Raw genomic sequence first — 6,000 nt, forward strand, 5'->3', positions numbered from 1 at the left:
GGGAAAATGGAGTCGAACAGAGTGAAACAAGAGATAGACCAGTCAGGAAGCTAAAGACCATAGACAGGAGAGAGATGGCAGGAGCAGGAGGGTGGGAGAAAGGGATGGAATTGGATTGAAAAATATTTAGGAGGTAAAGAGTGAATGTGAGAATTTAAAAAAAGGAATGGTTCTAGATGACCTGAGTTTATGATCTGGGGCCACCTTTGACAGAGGCAGGTAATATTGAAGGAGGAGCAGGTCTTGGGAAAATGGTGACTTGGGTTTTGAACATGTTGCATTTGACAGATCTAGGAGACATTTAAGAGGTTCAGGACACAGCTAGAAATATGAGTATGAAACTCAGGGAAGACACATCCGAGATGGAAACTTAAACTGAGAATGGGCACCATCGCCCTAGGAGACAATACAGTGGGAAGGGCTCATGCCACACTCAAGGCCAGGGAGGAATTGGCCAGAAACGTAGAAGCAGAGATGGAAGTGATGTCAGAAGCCAGGGGAGAGGAGTGAATGACAAGGCCAAATGTGGAAGAGAGGACTGAGAGGCGTCCCTTGGACTGGCCAAAGGGAGCTCACTGGTGCCGTTGGACAAGCAAGGTCGAGTGTTGTGACTGAGTGCACTGTGGGTAGATGGGTCTTGAGCTGGAGGTGATGAAGAGGAGAGAGCAAGGACATATTCACTGTTCTTAATGCTGGGTAGAGAAGGTAAGACCACAAATAAGACAGTAGGAACAGGGAACATTTCTGTGCTGTTGTACTTAAGATTGGAGAAATTTGAGCCTCTGTTGATGCTCTGAAAGAATGCTTCAAAGCTAGCGCCAGGAATAGGTGGTAGGGTTAGGGCTACAAATGAGAATTTTGGCTCCTAAATCCAATTTCTTATTCATATTTCAGGATGAAAAAGAGTACTAGGAGGAGAATGGGACTGAAGCAGGCAGATCGTCTCTAAGAGGAAATAGGATTGTACATTACAGTAAAACACATCCTAAGCAAAAAGGAGGCTGCATAATTCTCTGAAAAAGTTGGCCGTTGTCTAGATCTGGGTTCCCAAGGAGTGGGGCATGTCTACCTCAGACGGTGGCTAAATGCTATGCCAGTTTCTCATGACACGATCAAGAACTTGCTGACCCTACCCCAAGCTTGCTAGCGTGCGACCTCCTGCCTGCTCCATCTGCGAGGGTATTGATGGACCATGTCAAGGTGAAGGTAACTTTGAAAATGGTTTCTTTCCTTGACACTAAATACCTTTTTTTCCCACTACCATTCCCCTCTACCCCTGGCCCTCGGGGCAAGCATCTTTGTGGGGTGCCCTGCAAGAACAGAGCAGTCGAGCATGGTGTCTAAGAGCCTGGGACCTGCAGCTGGAAGGCTCCACTGTCTATTGTTGTGGGACCCCAAGCAAATCATTTTATTGCTCTGTGCCTGTTTCCTCAGGGAGTATAAATACTACCTGCAAGGCACTTAGAACACTGTCCAGGACTGGGGCTCACAGGAAGTCCTATGCCTGTGTTGGGCTATCATTCTGTCTCAGACCTGGGGATCTGCAAATTTGATTCAGTCCCTGCCTGCCTTTCCAACCTACACCATGAAACCCTGGTTAAAGTAGAAATCAGATATGAGTTTTCAACTCCAGTTTGATTTCCCAGTATAGACAGTTCCCCACTGAGATGCCAGTGGGTGAAATATAACCAGATTCCTCCATAATTAGTTTCAATTATTACACCATCTTTCTGGGTAATGAAATTGTTCCTTGTCCTTATGGTTTTTACTGACAGCAATAAAAAATTATTTTCAGTCTTATTGCTAGAATTCTTTGGGTTCAGTCATAGGAACACAGTTCCCTAGAATAATCAAATTAATTCATTATCTTAGTATTTTACATATTTTTTACTCTGGGGGATATGAGATTGTTGCTATTTGACTATTTCTGACTGACAAAATGAGTATTTCATATGATTCAACCTAATATTTTCAACCTCTGATGGAATTTCTATTTATGCAGGTGGGGTGGGGAAAATGAATTGTTTGCTGTCTGAGATAACAACAGAATTCCCTTTAGAGAGGGAACTATTTTTACTTTGGGGAAATACATCAATGGACATTTTGTTTTTGCAGAAGATTAGAGATGACAGAAGACTAAAGGGAGCAAAATCGCTCTGCTTGATCTGAAGATCTCAGGGGTTCTTGTTTTGCTTTTATGATGCAGAGAGTGAGATAGGGAGGCCTTGTTAAGTTTCACCTAAATCTACTTCCCAACATATTTTAGGTTTGTCCTAAAGGTTTCTCCGTGCATATGAACTGCAACCTAACTGGATATGTAAATGAACTGTAACCTACTCTTGTGTCAATCACTGAGTTTTGGTCAATCAAAGGCAACCAACTGTTCAAACCAGGTTCAAATAAGGCAAACATCAGGATGTAAACAATCCAGCTGTTCCTATGCCCCACTTCTGTTTTCTGTACATCACTTTCCTTTTTCTGTCTATGAATAATCTTTGACCACAGGGCAGTGCCAGAGCCTCTCTGAACTCCTCCTGGTTCAGGGGCGCCCAACTTGTGAATCGTTCTTTGCTCAGTTAAACCCTGTTAAATTTGTCTAAGGTTATTATTTTATCAGCCTAGGCTGCAAGAAAGTGTAGGCCCTGGTGCTAAGGAGGAGGCTGACCAGTGATGCATGGTGTGGCTACATTATGGCAGAGGCGCTTGACAGGGAAGCCTCAGAGTAGCCACGTCCCCTACACACTCAGCTCCAAGTTGAACTCTCCATCTCCACACCCACTCAGCTCTCCTTACTGACTTAGTAGCATTTCGGGGATGTCAGTACCAGAGTACTGTCTACACTGCAGCTGAGAGAAAGGGCCCTCTTATGGGACGGGACAGGACAGGACTGCAGGGGCGTGAGAAGCAGAGGTTCACACTCAAATTCAAGCATTCCTTGGGGCTGCTCAGAAATAGTGCGTGACTGGGCAGGCGTTGGCCGTCCTGAAACTTCACATGCAGTTCTAGGAGTCTGGGAGATTGGGCGACATCTGGAACTGTTCATTCTGAGAACGCAAATCATCTGCACCCTTGAAGCTTACTGTCTACACTAACATGACTTTGCCCTTATATGAAACACTTGTCCAGGAAAATAAAAGCTGCAAATAACTTTGTTTGTTTCAGGAACTTTCTGGAAGAATTCATTCAAATGATCATTAAACGATGAACTTTTCAATAGATAGCATCAGTGACTATTTATACCTCAAGGTTCTTTGAATCCCTTGCCTCAAAACCCTCACATTACTGCATCCACCAATCCTCATACTATAAACCTCTCCCCTGCTGCACTGAACAACCTCTAAAACCCAACCCCAAAGCCTCATAAGTACCATGACTTGGATGCCCCATCTGAGATGCTGCTCTTCAGACTATCTGGGCAGGGCTCTCCCAGACCACAGTAAACAATGAATGACTTCAGCTTATTGACAGGTTGTAGGAGGGTATTTTTAGGGAGTTGGATTTTTGCTTGGAGTATGTATGCCAGGTGCTGGGGATACAAAGGCGAACAAAACTGAACCCCTGACTTCACAGAGCTGATGTTATGATGCAGCAGACACATTACACAACTCATCACAAGTAGTTCAATAATTATTTAAACACAACTATGGTACACGCTACAAAAAAAACCACAGAGTCCCAGAGGAGTGCAGCCCTGACTGGTGTGGTGGGAAGCAGGGGCTTGGGAAGGAGCAACAGGGGTGCCTGCAGGGGAGGCAGAGGACGTTACAACACAGTCCTGTCCAGACTACATTGTTCATTTCCATGGTGCGGCAGGGGAGGGCCTTAGGCTTATTAAAAGGGAGCCTGAGTTTGTAAAGTGGGAGAAACACTGCCCTAGCCCACAGGGAAGGGAATGTAAAATATGGGCTGTGCACCAAAGTGCCTCAGATGGGAGGTTGGTGTATGACCGAGGAAGGTCTGGGGGACAGGGTTGATGCCGCCACTGCAGGACTCAGCAGAAGTGAGCCACTGAGTGCTTACCTGGTTGGGGGATGCATGGCTGAAGGGGCATTCTGGGGCCAAGTGAAAATTCGTATGGGCCTAGGCTTGGGAGGAGGAATCTTGGAGGGAATGTAGAACAATTGCCATATGGTGCCCTGGGAGGAGATGGAAGGTGAGGGCAAGGGAGGGTGTGGTTTTAAGTGGCCTTAAGTCATTCCTGAATTCCAGAGTCTAGAAGATGATAAAGGTAGAGGCTGGTGCCCTAGGGTATGAGAGATCACAACCAGTTTCATCACAGAGTGCAAGAATTGGCCTCGGAAATTCCGGGACAGCCCGCGAATAGAACTGGGCCACTAGGTCTAGACTGACTTGGATATAGCAAGGGAGAAAACCCTACCCTAAATGCGGGGCTCATTCATGGAATAGTAGGGATGAGGCAGGGAAAGTGTGCCGGGACTGGAGGGAGGAGGGATAGCCACACCTGTCTGTAGACCACTGGGTTGGGGCAGGTGAGGAGCATGTTAAAAGCATGCGTTAACAAAGGTTATCTGGCATAGGAGGCAGCTCTGCTCTTCCCCAGGCTAAAACAAATCACTCTGCAGCAGGACGGGGTTGCAAGAGAACCGGGACAGGCAGGGAGACACTCCATGAAAGGCTGAATCCCTGGGGTCTCCTGATGGTACAGAAGGTGTGAAGTAGAGCAGGGGTTACTGAGGCCACATGTGGAGCCTGGGTTCCTAGGAAAGTGAAGATACTGATGACACAGCAGGAAGCCTGGGGGAAGTGGGCTTGGGGAGGTTACAATATCCTCATCTTGGAATGTACTGAGTGTGAGGTGGTGGAGAATGTAAAATCCAAGAAGAGATGGACCGTAATGAGGCCCAGAGGAGTACCTGCTTCTCCAGCGGACCAGATGCTGACGGAGCCCAGGGACTGACTGGCTTGCTCCTTGGTTCCCGCAATGCCCAGCACCTGGTCTGTGTGCAGTGGCCTTGGTCAGTGTCTAATGTGGCTGCATTGAGCGTCCAAAGGCGGCTGCAGAGGTAATCATGGCGATCTGGTACCACTCACCACACTAGATGCCTGTGTGCATCTCCCTGTCACTGGGAAGTAATAAGCACTCACTATCAAGCCCACTTATGGATGGGGAGCTAAGCAGTTTATCAGCTAGAAAGTAGCAGAATTGGACTTTGAACCCACTCCCTCTGATGGCAGAGGCTGCTCCTGGCTGTCGGCTTCCTGGGCTCTGTGGACACAGAGCAGAGAGACTGCAGGTTGTAAACCACTAAAAGAGTGCACGAGAAAGGGAGGCAAGACCTCACCCACTCAGTAGAGGTGGAAAACAAGAGGCAGGAGGCCCTCACACACATGCCCTTCCCATTAACCAGGTAAAAGGAGTGGGAAAAAGTATAATCCTTTCCCTTCATCCTTCCCATCCTTTGTCTGCAGGACAGAACTGAGCTACTGCATCTCTTAGGAAATAGATCCTTAAGGGGCCCAGAAGCTTGGAAGCAGTCACTGTGTTCTGAAGCCGGATGACTCACCTGGACTCTAACTACAGTCAAAAGTCCAGGGTGCTGAATGTTAACTCATTGTTGGGCTCTGAAGGGAATCACAACACAGCATCATTCCTACAGAGACGACCTTCCAACACCTCTCCTCTCCCCACACACCTCACCCACACACACACCCACACCCACACCACACATACACATCACACACACCCACACAGCACACTCTACACACCACACACACGTGCCACACACAGCCACACACAACACACATACACATCGCACACACCCCCCCCACACAGCATACTCTACACGCCACACACACATGCCACACACATATCACAAACAATACACATACACCACACCACACACATGCCCTACATGCTACATTGGCACATCATGCAAACATACACCACACTCCATAAACATACTCCCACATACGTCACACACCACAAACACCACACACACGGACCACACACACTACACACACAGACCACACACACACACA

This window comes from Piliocolobus tephrosceles, chromosome 1 (genome assembly GCF_002776525.5).
Source record: "Piliocolobus tephrosceles isolate RC106 chromosome 1, ASM277652v3, whole genome shotgun sequence".
NCBI lineage: Eukaryota > Metazoa > Chordata > Mammalia > Primates > Cercopithecidae > Piliocolobus > Piliocolobus tephrosceles.